The sequence below is a fragment of the Polypterus senegalus genome, chromosome 2, assembly GCF_016835505.1.
Source record: "Polypterus senegalus isolate Bchr_013 chromosome 2, ASM1683550v1, whole genome shotgun sequence".
NCBI lineage: Eukaryota > Metazoa > Chordata > Cladistia > Polypteriformes > Polypteridae > Polypterus > Polypterus senegalus.
In genome coordinates, this window is record NC_053155.1 from 7,587,406 (window position 1) to 7,604,648 (window position 17,243).

General features: G+C 39.1%; 1 protein-coding gene across 1 annotated transcript in view; it reads right to left on the reverse strand.

The window, feature by feature from the left end:
* Positions 1 to 1,396: 1,396 nt before the first annotated feature.
* Positions 1,397 to 17,243, reverse strand: part of LOC120521818 (NACHT, LRR and PYD domains-containing protein 3-like) — a 147,861-nt gene continuing 132,014 nt past the window's right edge. The window contains exons 17-18 of the transcript XR_005632204.1: positions 2,322 to 2,492; positions 1,397 to 2,050 (exon numbers count right to left, since the gene is read on the reverse strand). The gene's annotated coding sequence lies outside the window, so the exon portion shown is untranslated. The remainder of the gene's footprint in view (positions 2,051 to 2,321; positions 2,493 to 17,243) is intronic.

Below are 17,243 nucleotides of genomic sequence, written 5' to 3' on the forward strand. Positions count from 1 at the left end.
GCCCTCTAGACATGAAATAACACCCTTTAGTCAAAAGTTTAAACTGTCCTCCATGACAAGACAGAGATGACAGTTCTTTCTCACAATTAAAAGAATGCAAATAGATCTTCTTCTCTTCAGGAGCAGAGAATTTCAGAGAGAGAGAGAGAGAGCGCTCGCAAAGAAAAGCAAACAATCAATACTTGCGCTTTTAAGTTCGCCGCGGCATTTTTTAGAGGAGCGTCAGTATCTTCTAAGCAAACAGCCTCTGTGCAAACAGCCCCTCTGCTCACATCTCCTCAGTCAGGCGCAGAGAACGTCAGAGAGAGAGCGAGATTAAAGCAACAATCAAAAAATCAATACGTGTGCTTTTGTGCTTTTAAATATGACGAGCACCGCAATAAAGCGGCATTTTTTTACAGGAGCGTCAGCATCTTTTAAGCAAACAGCACCTCTGTGCAAACAGCACCTCCATCAGGCGCAGAGAATGTCAGAGAGGGTGAGAGAGAGGCAGAGACAAGCAAACAATCAAGCTCCGCGCGGGAAGCATATCTTATAGCATTGAGGAGTTTTAGTTAATATGTAATACATGCTCTGATTGGGTAGCTTCTAAGCCATCCGCCAATAGCGTCCCTTGTATGAAATCAACAGGGCAAACAAACTGAGGAAGCGTGTAGCATAAATTAAAAGACCCACTGTCTGCAGAAATCCGCGAACCAGCGAAAAATCTGTGATATATATTTAGATGTGCTTACATTTAAAATCCGCGATAGAGTGAAACCGCGAAAGTCAAAGCGCGATATAGCGAGGGATTACTGTAAATATAAATGTAAAAAATCGAGAGTGGTCTCCACTCGACTTTCTTGTCCACTCAGATATGGGGATGGATATCTGAGGAGTAAACTGCAAGACAAGGATTATATTTTTATATTATGTACATTAAAGAACAATCAACAACAAAGCAAATTAATGATATAGTGAACAATTATTATAAAAGTAAAGTTGAACAAATTGTACTCTGCAGCTGCATGAATAAAAAAAGTACCACTTCCCGTTACTGGAAATAGGTACAAAACTTAGATTTCTATCAACTTTTGGGCTAATACTTGTATTCAAAATTTGTTTGGCCTAAGTGAAAGCATACTCAAGAAATCATGTTTACACACACACACACACACACGTCCAAAAATGGTATTTTGTAGACTCAGTGAGGTCTAAAACATCAATTCAAAAGCAAAATCTCGAGGTTGAATTTTTGGACGATTACAATACTTTCCCTATACTTTGTATACGAGAAAATAAAAACAATAAATACCTCTGGGCCAATAAAACAAAAAAAGTAAATTTACTAAATAGTTAAATGTTTATTTAGAACATTTAAGAAAGGATTAAACAATGGTTACAAAAGTGGCAGGCACACAAAAAGAAAGTGGATAAAGTCTAACAATCATAAACCAGAGACAGGAATTCCTAACATGAGCAGGGGGCTAAAACAGGACCACCAAAAATCAAAATGTAAAGCAGAGACCACCAGACAGTGCAAAGCTCAGTGTCTGAGCGGCTCTCTCATCTGCAGCTTCTTCTTAAATACCCCTGGGGGCGGAGCTCCAGCTGCAGTGTCAAGTGGCCCCGCCCTCCTGGGCTCCACATGAAACATACAAGGAGCACACATTAAAAAATGAGACACAACTTAACTAAACAAATACATAACCATAAGATTAAGAAAGAAAATGTTCATCGACACACAACACATGCAACCACAAAATCAGTACCATTTACAAAACAATTTGTTAAAAACAACAAATAGATTAAAGAAAAAGTAAACACATTTGAGGCAGAAATGAAACAAAAAATGCAACATCACAGCTGACTTCAGGCCTGAATGCACTTGAACTTCATGTGATGTCCTTGTGGACCAAATTTACCATTTAATGTCCATCTTTATCAGTTAGTGAACATCTCAGGGAGGCAGATGTGGAGGGGTTGGTTCAGGCTCGAGCGGGCACAGGTGGGCACACACACACACGGCAGAGTGCAAACAGCTGGTCTCATCATGGAGAGCTGCACTCACCTCCACGGTGCAGCACATACAGAATATATAAAACATGAGGTATGATCAGAGGTATTTACAAATCAGACATTATCAAAGGAAGAGATTTAACAAATATTAATTGTAATGATAATTATTTTTTATCTTTTTAAATTAAGGAATTCAAATAAAATTAGGACAAACAGTGAAGCACATTTAGACCATTTGACTTTCAAAACTACCTACCTATTATTAACAAGATTTTAATTAAAATGTTCTTATATGGAATCTTATATAACCTAACAAAACTCACTGTCTTTAAAGGTTATTTTCTAGATCTTCAAATCTTTATTCGTGAGGTTCTCCACGTGTGTAATATTGAAAGTGGCCACTAGGGGAGCAGCTTGGCTACAGAAGAATCAGCTGACCTCCCAGCCCTGAAGGTCATGTGACTGTGTGATTGCTTCACCCTTCTGGGCTCTCACTAAAGTAAAAGAAAGAATTGATGTTAGTCAGCAACATTTACAGTTGAAGTCAAACGTTTAAATCCACTTTGGGTGAATTCTTTTAAACTCACCTCCACCTCCACAGATTTTATACTAACAAACTATACATTTGGCAGATCATTTAAGATGTCTACTTTGTGCAGGGCAAAACTCATTTGTTCCAATAATGTTCTCAGACCTCCGAGTATTTCACATTGTTATTGATGACATCACAATTCCAGTGGGTCACAAGTTGAAATGCACTTTGTTTCTATTTGCTCACAGTGCCTTTAAATTGTTTAACTTGAGCCAAACAACAACAACATTTATTTATATAGCACATTTTCATACAAAAAATGTAGCTCAAAGTGCTTTACAATTACATAATGAAGAATAGAAAAATAAAAGACAGTAAGAAAATAAAATAAGACAACACTAATTAAAATAGAATAAGAGTAAGGTCCGATGGTCAGGGAGGACAGAGAAAACAAATAAAAACTCCAGATGGCTTGAGATAAAAAATAAAATCTGTGGGGGTTCCAGACCATGAGACCACTCAGTCTCCTCTGGGCATTCTACCTAACATAAATGAAACAGTCCTCTTTGGATTTAGGGTTCTCACGGAAGGGCTTGATGATGATGGGCATGCAGACTTCTGGCTTTTAGTCCATCAATGTTGGAGCATCATGATGCTTTGAATAGATGGTGGTGGCGCAGGCCGCCGTTTTCAGCAGTGTTTTAAAGTGCTCTGCTGTATCAGACTGGTGAATTCCTATTGGCAGGCTATTCCAGATTTTAGGTGCATAGCAGCAGAAGGCCGCCCGCCTCACCACTTATTTTAAGTTTTGCTCTTGGAATTCTAAGGAGACACTCATTTGAGGATCTGAGGTTACGATTTGGATTATAAGGTGTCAGACATTCTGATATATAAGATGGAGCGAGATTATTTAAGGCTTTTGTAAAAGAAGAATGTTTTCCTCAGTACCACGTACCCTGTGTGATTTTTTCTTTTTCTTTAGACAGTCTGATTTATGAACTAACAAAAATATGTTGCCACATAATGATGTCCTAAGCTGTTTTTTCTGTTAAGTTCCTCAAATTGAACTTTCAGTCTAATAAGGTCATGAGTGCAGGGTGTCTGGTTTATGATTTGATTTAGGGACGTAAATAAAAGTTGCTTAGCTTAGATATTGCTTAACTTTTAAAATGTGATTACTAGGATGTTTCCTGTCTTATAAATCATGAGAAAAAGGGGTATAAAAACTCCCCCCATCTGTTAATCGGGGTGCAGATTAGTCAGCTGTGGCCGCGTCCGTACCTCTCTGCTTTCCACGACTCTTAATAAAGAAGAACTAAAAGAAAAAGATAACTTTCTCCTGCCGTCTGTTGCATTTAATCGCCGACACTTTATAAACCATAAGCAGAATTTTTAAAGTCAATCCTGAATGACACAGGTAACCAGTGTAGTGACATCAAAACTGGTGTGATGTGTTCTGATTTTCTTTTCCTAGTTAGGATTCTAGCAGCTGCATTCTGCACTCGTTGCCAGTGATTTATGTCTTTTTTGGGTAGTCCTGAGAGGAGTGCGTTACAGTAATCTAGTCGACTGAAAACAAACGCGTGAATTAATTTCTCATCATCTTTCAGTGATATAAGCGGTCTAACTTTACTTATGTTTCTTAAGTGAAAAAATGCTGTCCTAGTGATCTGATTAATATGTGATTTAAAATTCAGATTACAGTCATCAATCACCCCTAAGCTTTTTACCTCCGTCTTGACTTTTAATCCTAATGTATCCAGTTTATTTCTAATAGCCTCATTGTATCCATTATTGCTAATCACTAAAATTTCAGTTTTCTCTTTATTTAGCTTTTTTTATCTAACATTTCTTGTCACCTTTCACAAGCTTCTTACAATAATTAGCTGGAATGTTGTCCCATTCCTCCATACAGAACTGGTGTAACTGGGACAGGTTCATAGGCCTTGTTGCTCGCACACTCTTTTTCAGTTCTGCCCATAAATGTTCAGTCGGATTGAGGTCAGGACTTTGTGATGGCAACTCCAGTACCCTGACCTTGTTGTCCTTCAACCATTTTGCTCAACTTTGGAGGTCTCCCTGTCCATTTGGAAGACCCATTTGTGACTGAGCTTCAACATCCTTGCTAAGCTCTTGAGATGTTCATGCTGTATTTCTCCATTAATTTCCTTCCTCGTGATGCAATCTATTTTGTGAAGTGCACCAGTCCCTCCTGCAGCCCCCACAACATGATGCTCCCACCTCCATGCTTGACAGTTGAGGTGGTGTTCTTTGGCTTGCAGGCCAATTCCTTTTTCCTCCAAACATAACGATGGTTTTTATGTCCAAACAGTTTGATCTTGGATTCATCATCCCAGAGGACATTTCTCCAGAAGGTCAGATCTTTGTGCCCATGTGCCATTGTAAAGTGCGGTCTGGCTTTTTGATGGCGGCTGTGGAGCAGTGTCTTCTCCTTGCTGAACAGCCTTTCAGGTGATGTCGATGTCGGACTTGTTTAACTATGGATATCGAGACTCGTCTACCTGTGTCCTCCAGCATCACAAAGTACTTTGCTGTTGTTCTGAGATTGATTTGCACTTTTCATGCCAAAGTCTGTTCTTCTCTAGGAGACAGAATGTGTCTCTCCTTTCTGAGCGGCGTGACGACTGTGTGTGTTTATATTCACATATTTGTAGCACCGCCACATAAATGTACTTTACTTGGGTTTTCTTTTGTCACTCTGTTGTGTTATTACCACTGTGAACTCTGTCCCCGTCTGAGCTCAGATAGAAGACAGTGTAAGACCTAAGATGGGCATACTGGGTATACGACAATAGGAAGGACCTTTGTGAGGTTTGGGTCTGTTATAGTGATTTCTGGGAGGGTGCCATGGAAACGGACGTGGATGTGCTGTTAAAAAAGAGAGTGAAAAGAAGAGGAAAAACAGAGCCTGAGCGATATGGCGGAGCTGACAGACGTGAGCTGTTCAAAGCCAGGAAAGAGGACTTCGGCGCTCCACTGAGACAGTTTGGAGGTGGCCACATTGGAGAGATCCTGGCATACGAAATGAAGAGGACGGGACAGTTAAGAGGATCGAGACTAAGTGAGTGAGTAATAACCTGTGTCAGAGATGGCTGGGGTAGTGACCCGGCCGGGACGCCTAGGAAGACCGGAGAAGGGCTTGCGCCTTCCCCAGACCATGTGGGGGTGACCGCCCTGGTTCCTTTGGGGGCCACGGGTACAGAGCACAGAATCATATCCTGTTTAATAAAACCCCTGTGTGCCTCCAAGTGTCCGTGTGTGTGTGTCTTCTGGTGAAGTACGCATGCGCGGGGCCGAACCGTGCCCGCCCATTCGCACGGCAATTTGGACGCACACACACTGGAAGCTGGGCACACAGTGAATGGCGTAGCCTCGGCCGCGCATGATAAGCAAATAAAGGTATAAGCCGTGCACATTAAATCCGTTGCTGGGGAGACACCACACATAGTGCCCAGCGCATTTGCTGGGGAGAGTGCTGATTGGGTACTCATGGCAGCACACATAAAATCCATTGCTGGAGAGATGCCACACATAGTGCCCCACGCATTTTTACTAACTAATTATCTACTAACAACATGCAACCCAAAAAAAGGACACGTTAAGTGGGACAAAAGACACAGACACTCAAACCCTTTTTAAGCAACATCTCCTGGAAGAACGGTCAGCTCAACAAGTAAACATTAACAAAAGAAAGGCTGAAAGACAAAGAAAAATACGAGCACATAGATCGATTGAAGACAAAGAAAATGAGCCTCATAAAAACGCTACAAGAGAAAGACAAAGACGATCAAATAGATCTATTGAAGAAAAAGAAAATGAGCGTCAGAAAATGCCAAAACACACAGAGCCTAAGAGAGCAAGTCTTTCTGCTGATGAACGAAAATCAATGCGTCAGCAACAAGCTAAAATAAAGAGAGGCAGGATAAGAGATCTTCAAACAGACACAACACAGCAATCAACAGCCACAGACGACAGGATAAACGACATAAGCCAAACACAAAATCGTAACAGAGATGCCGAAAGACAAAAAGCTAGCAGAGCAAGTCTTACTCCAGAAGAACGACAATTACAACGTCTGCGACATGCACAATTACAGAGACTGGCCGGAGTAAGTGAGTGGAAACAAAAGAATTAAGAGCCACAATAGAAAGAATGACAATTATAAATGATATGGTGAATATTAATGAGGGTAACATCATACCCCACACATGTGGAGATTTAAATCACATATGCAACTTTTGTCAAGCAAAACATTTTGAAGCAGAAAGACCATCTGATCAAAAATGTACACAGTGTTGCTCAAAAGGAAAAGTATATCTCCAACCACTTCGAAACAAATCATTTCATACTACAGCTCATGACGGGTCAGCATCATTACAGCAAAAATTTCATGGAAAATATAAGGTCAATAAATAAGGCTCTAGCATTTTCATCTATGGGAGCTAACATTTCTCCGCCTCCTGGCTACGGGCCATACTGTTTCCAAATCCACGGTTCAATTTGTCACAGAGCAGGAACACTACATCCTCAACAGGGTGAAAACAGACAGTTTGCACAATTATACATTTCTGCCAACTCAGGAATAAATTCAGAACATATGCAAACATTAAGTACATAAAACAAGTGAAGATAATACAAACCAAAGAACAACACAAAGAATTAGTGTCCTTGATCCTAATTTGGAACCCATGGTTTACCCATTGTTATTCCCCTATGGGGATCAAAGCTGGGAAATTGACATACCTTTGCAAAACAGACCACAAGCTTTATTAACTTTAGCAAACCAGTCACGCAATCCTAGAGTTAAAGTCACTCAAATGCAATACTTTGGTTACCGTCTTTCCATCAGAGAGGATTTTAACCCTGCCTTACACAGCAATATATAGTTGATGCATATGTAAAAACAGAAGCCAACAGACTCAATTATATACGTCAAAATCAGCCTAAATTGCACGTTGAACAATACTCAGGATTAATGGATCATTTACTTAATGAAGCCAATGAAGCAGGCCTGAGTCCTGGAAAAATGTATATTTCGCCTTCTTCATTTACAGCTAGCCCCAGAAACATGCTACAAAATTATCTAGATGCTATGGCAATTGTCAGAAAATGTGGAAAACCTGATCTTTTTATTACAATGACATGCAATCCCAAATGGGAAGAGATTGTAAATAACCTTCAACGTGGTCAACCTGTTGATGGATAACCACATTTAGTTGCAAGAGTATTTCACCTAAAACTGAAAGCTCTGATCGATGATATCTGTAAAAACATATTTTTGGAGTCCTAAAAGCAATAGTCTACGTGATCGAATTTCAAAAGAGAGGTTTACCACATGCTCACATACTTCTCATTCTTAAAGAAAGCTGTAAACCAAAAAATGAAGAACTGATAGATAAAATTGTCTCTGCTGAAATCCCTAATATAGAAGTCAGTCCTCGCTTACATGCAATTGTAACAAAACATATGATTCATGGACCATGTGGAGCACTCAATCCTAATTCTTCATGTATGACAAATGACAAATGCTCTAAGGATTTTCCGAAGGAATTCCAAATAAAAACTATTCCTAACAGCAATGGCTATCCAAAGTACAAGAGAAGAAATACAGGCCAAAGTATAATTCTTAACGGAAAGAAAATTGATAACAGTTGGGTTGTACCATATAATCCTTACCTAGCCTTGAAGTACAATTGCCACATTAATGTTGAAGATTCCGGATCAGTGAAAAGCGTCAAATACCTTTTAAATATGTGTACAAAGGTCATGATTGTGCTAATGTTGTCATTCAAGAACAAGGTACTTTGAATCACGATGAAATTAAGACCTTTATTAATTCAAGATATGTCAGCGCTCCAGAAGCAGCAATGGGTTTGAAATGCATTATCAATCACATACCATCCATAGATTACCGGTGCATCTGCCTGAAGAACAATCAGTGTTTTAAAACCCAAATGACATTACCACAGCGAGCTTCAAACCGTGATACTCAATTGACAGCTTGGTTCAAATTAAATCAACAAAAACACAAAGCAAAGACCATATTATATTCTGACATTCCTTTGCACTATGTGTTTGACTCTGAAAATTGTACTTGGAAATTACGTCAACGTGGTGCAGAAAAAGTTATTGGACGAATGTATTCTGTCAATTTTACATCAGATACAGAGCACTACTGTCTACATCTACTATTGCTACATGTTCCGGGTGCAGTATCCTTTGAAGATCTGAGGACAGTACATGGAAATGTCTATCCCACTTTCCAAGAGGCCACAAAAGCTAAAGGACTTATTAACAATGATGAAGTGTGGGACAACACTATGGAAGATGCTGTCCAATTCACAATGCCTAAACAACTTAGGGAATTATTTGCATATATCTGCGTTTTTGCATCATTACAAAATATGACTGACCTTTTCCTAAAATATGAGCAATACCTCATCAAGGATTTAGTTGACAAACATAAACAACACAATGATGATTGCACAATATGTCGTAACATTGCAGTTAAAGAAATATCCAACATTCTGGTACTACAAGGCAAAACCTGTGAAGATTTTGGGTTTCCTTCCACAATGCCAAATACTGATCTACTTTGGAAAACACACAGCTGAAGAAATGGAGAAAACATTAAACAGACAACAAAAATCAGCTTTAGAAAAAATATTGTCTGCAACCAAAAATGACAACCTTTGCCACCGTTGTTTTTTGTTTTTTCTTAGATGGTCCAGGAGGTAGTGGTAAAACCTATCTTTACAAAACCCTTCTCAGCACAGTTCGTGGACAAGGTAACATTGCACTTCCTGAAGCCTCCACAGGTATAGCAGTCAATCTTCTTGAGGGTGAAAGAACATACCACTCTCAGTTCAAATTACCTGTTCCGATACTTGACAACTCAATATCAAATATGCGCCTCAATTCTGCTGATGCTGAAAATTTGAGATCATCTACAGTACTCATTTCGGATGAGTGGACTATGGCCCCCTCTATAGCTCTTGCAGTGGTCGACAAACTGCTGAAAAAAATAATGGATAACCACAAACCCTTTGGAGGAAAAGTTTTCTTACTTGATGGAGATTTTCAGCAAACACTTCCCGTGGTTCCTCATGGTGACCGGACAAAAATTGCTGAAGCATGTATAAAGTATAATACACTGTGGCAAAACTTCCAAGTACTTAACCTTGCAAACAATATCCGTTCTGTCGACACTGAATTCAGCAACTGGTTGATCCAAGTTGGCAATGGTGATACACCACACATTGATGGTTTGCCTGAGGACATAATTGAAATCCCTTCAAAATTTTTATGCACAGGAGATATCATCAAAGACTTATTTGGAGAAAGAATTCCTGTTGCCGAAGTCTCAAAGATAGCAAAAAAATCTATTCTTTGCCCAATGACCTCTGATGTTGATACCATAAATGAAGAGGTGCTAAACATTTTGGAAGGAGATACTGTGACATTCCTCAGCTCAAACTCAATTGATGACTCAACTGAGCAAGATATGCAGAACTATCCTATTGAGTTTCTTAATCAGCTAACTCCAACAGGAATACCGAGGCATAAACTGAACCTTAAAAAGGGAGCAATAATTATGCTCCTTAGGAATATAAACACTAAAAGAGGATTGTGCAATGGAACCCGCCTCTTTGTTAAAGACTTGAAAAGAAACCTCATCATTGCTCAAGTAATAACAGGTTCAGCTGAAGGGGACATCGTCTTTATTCCCCGTATTAATTTGGCTCCATCCTCTACTAATTTACCCTTTAACTTAAGAAGGCGACAATTTCCAGTTACATTAGCCTTTGCCATAACAATTAATAAAGCTCAGGAGCAAACCTCAGAAAAAGTTGCCATTTACTTGCCACAACCAGTATTCAGCCACAGTCAGTTATATGTGGCATTATCAAGAGTTAGAAGTTTTTCAGATGTTGTTGTCCAGGTTGTAGATGGTCCTGAACAAGGCAGACTGTTGCCAAACTCAGACAGAGTATTTACAAAAAATGTTGTCTATAATGATATTTTACAGAAAAATTTCATGAGGTAAAAAAAAAAAAACTTTTTCCTAAATATCTTCTTCAGATATTGTGTATTACAGATTGTTACAAAGTTTTACACTAAGACAATATTAATTATAGTTACTTATTATCATATATGTTTCTATTTTATTTTTATTATTATTTTACTTTAGGCTTCTTGCAAAAATATTTTTGACAAAAAAAAATTATGACAAGAAACAGAATGAGGTCGAGACCCTTGCCATTTAATATCGACTGTTCCTACTAATGTTTATGCAATACTGTTCTAGCACCTGTTATTCTAATGGGCTTAATGTCTAGTATGAAAATAAAAAATAAACATAAAACAAGAAGTGCCTGAGAATAAAATGTTTGAAATGAATTATCATAAACCAAGGCAGGACATCTACTAAGAGCTCGCTTATTTACTTGCCGGCAAACAAGATGGCCATCGAGTACTGAGAGATGTGCAGTTCATGAAGAAGATCATCATGGAGTGAGCTGAAGCTGCTCAGACAGTAAAGGAGACGATTCATTCAGTAGAAATGAGCTTTACAATCAAAACATGCAGGTTGAAAATAATAAGAAATGTGATGAAGAGGAACTGAACTGGAAACAGGACAGCATGATGGCTGAGGAGTTGGAGCTGCGGCCTCACAGATTCAGCTTCTCGACTTTGAAAGTCAGGTCTGCATGTTCTCCTCGTGTCACTCCTGGTTTTCTTCACATGTCCCAAAGAAGTGCATGTTGGGTTAATTAGCGACTCCGAATTGGCCTTGTGTGGTTGTAGCTGTGTGAGCAGCCTGAACTGGATTAAGCTGGTTTGTCAATGCTGTGTGAAAATCACTTCATTGTGAAGCCCACCACGGCCATGATGGTCTGCTGACCTGAGTGAGTGAATCAGTCTGTGAAGACGATCAGCTGCTGCTCACCGATCACCGAGTCACTGATTGAATTTCATTGAATGACACAAATCAGTAAACTTGTAAAGCAGCCTGAGGACGAGTCAGTGAGGAAAATGTCTGACATCCTGAAAATGTGACACGGACTCGGTGTGTTCTGGGAATGAGCACTCAGCTGACTGGGATTTCTGTTATTTCAGTAAAAGTCACAAATCACCGTTTTCTGTTTGTAACACAAATTATCTATCTTTATATGGTGGCCATGGAAAGGAATCACCCCCAAAAATTCACATTCTGGTGCTTTGCAGTCAGAAATGAAGACAACACACAAACATGTTTATCAAGCTACAGTATATTTACTCAGTACAACTTATAACAGGCAAGTTCAAAAAAAAAAAAATCACTGAGATGGTCCAAGGATCAGCACCCTCCTAAAAATCCTTCTAAACTCAATCAGGTGTAACTTCTCCATTGAACACCAAGCTAATTGGCTTCTACCTCTGATCCATTGTAGTCATTCTGATTGGATCAGCAGCTCATCCTGGAGCATTCTAGAGCTTGGAAGTGCAACTGAAAGCAAACCATCAACTATGGATGGCAAGGAATGTCAGAAGATACAGGGATAAAGTCAGGAGATGGATCTCTAAGGCTTCATCAAATAGTGAATGTACTAGCATGGTCGTGTCAGAGTCCAGACTTAAACCTGAGTGAAAATCTGTGAAATGACTTGAAGACTGCAGTCCACCAGCGGTCACCAGAAAGTTTGACTGAGCTTGAGCAGGATGAGTGGGCAAATATCACACAAGCTAGGTGGGCACAGGTGGTAGAGAAGACTCCCAACAGACTTATGGCTGTGATCAAAGCAAAATGGGGCTCCACAAAGTACTGGCACGGGGGTGGTGATCCTTTAACCATGTCAGGGATTCTGTTTTGTATTTTTTATTTTCTCCTGTAGTGTTTCTTACTGTTATTAATTATATAGTGCCTTACATATCTATCTATCTATCTATCTATCTATCTATCTATCTATCTATCTATCTATCTATCTATCTATCTATCTATCTATCTATCTATCTATGTTATATAGTGCCTTACATGTCTGTCGATCTCATGGTGTCTTTCATGTCTGTCTGCTTTATCTCTTTTATAGCTCTTGTCGTATTTGTCATTTTCTCTCTGTGCCTTTCCTGTCATCTATTATTATAGTTCATTTCTTATCTTTCTGTTATATAGTGCCTTTCATATGTATGTAGTATATTCTGTCTTTAACATTGCTCTATCATATCATTCACAACTCTTACAGTATATAGTGACTTTAATATAATAATAATTTATATGTTATATAGCCCCATTCATGTCTCTCTCTCTACTGTTTATATCACTGATATGTCCTTCCACTTTTTAAACAAGAATCCCAATTTTATGTCAAATCAGTGTAAACTGACAACAGTGACTCCATATCCATTCTTTATTCCACAGAGCAGACTCTTTGCTTATGATTTCAGACGTACACAATAAAATAAAAGAAAAAGGCATGAACACAATTATTGGGACCCTCCCCTAATGTTCTCTAACACACTGTTTTTAAGTGACAACTGCCATCACGCACTTCCTGTAGCTCTGATGAGACTTCTGCTCCTCTCACTGTTCACTTGGCCCACTCTTCTTGAACTTTGATGGACTTCTTCTTCCAATTGTGACTTCCAGATCTTTCCATGGACACATTGTTTTGTCTTCTGCAGACACAGAGCTGCTGTTCCTTACCATGAAGCTCTCATTTTGCTTCTTCATTCCAAAGGACCTTCTCCAGGACTGTGGTTTGTTAGTGTACATTTTAGAAAACTTGAGTTGTTTTTTTAGTTTTTTGTGTCCGTCTTTCAGAAGTGGGGTCTTCTACCATGAAGCCCACTTTCATTCAGAAAGAAGATGGATGGTGCTACTTGAAGTTGTTGTACCTTGATGTTAGAGGTCAGAATAAATGTATCCTGATGTTTGATTCGGTTCTTTCTCCACCTTGTAAACTATTTTTCTTTTCAATAGGAGGTCAATTTTACATCTGTACTGACATCCGGTGAGTCTGGCTTTGGTCCCATGGACCTTAAAATTCTTGATATTAGCTCCATGGAGATGGTCTTGTCCATGCTTGACTGTGACCTTCTTCCTATCCTCCTCTTCTCTTGTCCAAGTTCAGTGTGCTGCACACAATGACACAACACAGCTGAGTGAGGACTTTGCTCCATTCAATTAGGTGCAGTGACTGAAGACCCCTGTGCTTTTCATTAGAGGACTGATTCTCATCCTATGAGGTCTTTTAGCATTTAAGGACCTCCAAGTATTTTTTCCTGGCATCTTCTTCTGGTTTTATTCCTACAATATGTTAAGTCATGAATCAAAAACAAAGTGTCTGCTCTATGGAGAAAAGAATCGTAGATGTCAAGGTCTTCTGTCAACTTTAACTTATTTCACAAACAATTCTTTTGGTTGTATCTGTATGTGTATATGTTAGTGGTAGTGGACACTGTATTTTTTAAGCCCACTGAATTGGTTTCATTGCTTGCTGAGTTCTGTATACTGTAAATTAATTATTATTATCATTATTATAAGGGGATGATTGAAATAGAAAAAACAACAGAAAGGAGAGGCTGAAAACCAAAAGAAGAAAACAGCAGGAAGTGCAAAGGAAAAAAAGAGCCAAAAGAAAAAGAATAATGGAGGTGCATATGGCGTAGTCGGCAGGACTTTATTTTATTTCCTGTGAGGTCACTTGACACTTAACACTAGAATTACCAGAACCTACGAGAAAACTTGTAAATCTGGCCCACCCTAAATCCATTCGCACCTCTCCGTCAGTATCTTTTGTCCTGTAAATGTGCCGATTAACACTAGAATTACCAGAGCCTACAAAAACCTCGTAGATCCGTCCCACCTTAAAACGCTTCGCACCGCTCCGTCAGTGTCTTTTGTCCTGTAAATGTGTGAATAAGCAGCAAACAGCAAGCAGCCTGCTATCACATCCCCCCCACCGCCGCACAGTTTTCTCAGCTCAAGTCTGTTTACCTGCGCGTCAGTTGCTTAGAGTTGTATAGAGTGAGAAGTCAAGCAAAATGACACCTTTTATAAATACTATATTGTTATTTTGAACATATGCATTTCATATGTGTTCCATGTCTACAACATTCTATATAAACACATCGTTAAAAAAGAAACTTTTTTCATGTTTTAGTAATAATTGACAAAATGTAGACATGAAGTGTATAATGTGTGAAGGCTGAATTCCAAATATCAAAGACACACTTTCACAAAAGGTGCAAATATAACAGAACAAATGCGCTTTTATTCCAAGGTCCATGATGCCCTGCTGGAATTCGGGGCACCTCCATGTTGCAGGGAGGGCTCCATCTGGCAGCTTGGGGGCATTGGCCGGGATAACCTGCTGGCCATATATCACTGCGCATTTGTTTTGTTATCACTAGAATTACCAGAGCCTACGAAAAAACTCGTAATTCCGTCCCACCTTAAATCGCTTCTTAAAATCATTCACAGCTCTCCACCAGCGTCTTTTGTCATCTAAATGTGCTGATAAAAATCAGGCTGCAAGCAGCCGGCTATTCCATCCCCCCACCGACTTAGAACGTGCACAAACTTCTCCCAGCTCATGCCTTTATTGATTATCTGGGAGTGAAGTGGAGTTTTAGAGTGGAAATAATAGATCGTTGTTTGGAACACACGCATTTCATGTGTGTTCAGTTTCTACAGTAATCTGTGTCAACACATTGTTAAAACAGAAACGTTTTTTATATTCTAGTAGTAGATGACAAAATGTAGGCATAAACTATATAATGTATGAAGCCTGAAGTATCAAAGAAATAATTTCACAAAAGATACAAATCTACCACAACTGCGCTTTTATTCAAAAATATAACTGCAGAAACAAAAAGCCGCCTTAACACGCGACATTGACACCTGTTTATTATGACTGCCTCCGTAGCACAATAGAATCAGCCGCCGACTGAGAATCAAAAGGTCGCGAATTTGATCCTGCACCACTCCGTTTTGAGAAGTAAACTGCTCTTATTCTTACTATTTTAGAATAAAAACATACAATTGATTTCAGTCTGCAACAGCCGGTGTAATTTATGATACTTGTAAAGGTTCCCCGCTGTTGAGAAAATTTATTTATTTTTAACCTTCGCTGTTCTGCCTGCCTGAAATCTCTGTCTATCTATATAGTAATAACAGTAATTTTATTATTATATAGGAGCTTCCCTGTCTGCCTATCATATAGTGCCTTTCCTTCCTACCTATCTATATATCTATCCCTTAGCTGTTTTTATATATCTATTATACAGTGCCTTCCCTGTTTATTTATATATCTAGTGCCTTCTCTGCCTGTTTGTCTGTCTGATTGCATATAGCGCTGAACTTACTGCTCTGTACTATTCTGTCCTCTGCATGTCCTGGAGTACAAAAGAAACAGCACCATACAGCAACATGTGCGAACTGGCAAGATCGGGGAAAAAACACGCGGTCACTGGTTACAAACCGCAAGATGAATGAAAGAGACAATATATGCAAAAACATCATCGCACAGTACATGCAATATTATTTGAAAACGAACAGCGTCAGATCGGGTTTGAATATGCGCCCGATCTGACGCTGTTCGTTTTCAAATAATATTGCATGTACTGTGCGTTGAAACTGCTGCACTGAATAAGCTGACTCCTTCTGTAACAGCGTCAGCGTGTATTCAAACCCGATCTGACGCTGTTCGTTTTCAAATAATATTGCATGTACTTAACTATTTTAGAATAAAAACATACATTTGATTTCAGTCAGTCTGTAAGAGCCAGTGTAAATGCATGAGAATTGTAAAGGTTAGCTTTTTTTAATTCAGTTCCATTCTCTCAGTCGCGTTCACGATCCCCCCCCAAAAATCTGACAATGCTGTTTTCACATAAAGATGCGCTATAACTCGAATGTGATTTATTTGGAGGCGCGCTATACTCGAATGTGATTTATTTGGAGACGCGCTATACTTGAATGTTATTTATATAGGGAAGAAAGTACAGTGTCAAGTGCTCATTCAGTGTAATAGGAACCATAGCACAGAGAGATGTGTACACTGCAACAAGTACACATGTCGTGAATGTAGGAATGGTGTGTGGAAATTGTTAATATTTGAATGTGATGATTTTATATAGCACGGATCGGAAATCAGCAGTTCTTAGCATCGCACCACGCAAGCTGTCGTATCAACCGCCTACTGTAACTTGCTTTATTTTTCTTCACTTATAGTCTAGAATAAAAGTTCACTTGTTTTTATTCTTGTACACCAACATATGTTCCTGTGTTTGAGCGACACGGGCATGCTCAAAAAAATAGACGTGTAATGCCACGGAAAGTGCATGCAGGCACTTCAGTTCGCAAGCATTGGTACGAGAATGCAGTCACAAGTACGCTGCAGAGCTACAGCGCGTCTTTATGTGAAAACAGCATTCTCAGATGGGGGGATCCTGAACATGAATGAGAGAATGAAAAGTGAATAAAAAAAAAACCTAACCTTTACAAGTATCATAAATTACACTGGCTGTTACACACTGAAATCAAATGTATGTTTTTATTCTAAAATAGTAAGAATAAGAGCAGTTTACTTCTCAAAACTGAACCATGTGGGATCGAACTCATGACCTTGTGGATACTAATCAGCGGCTGATACCATTACGCTATCGTGGCATCTGTAGTAAGTATGTGTCAATATGGCATGCTAAGGTG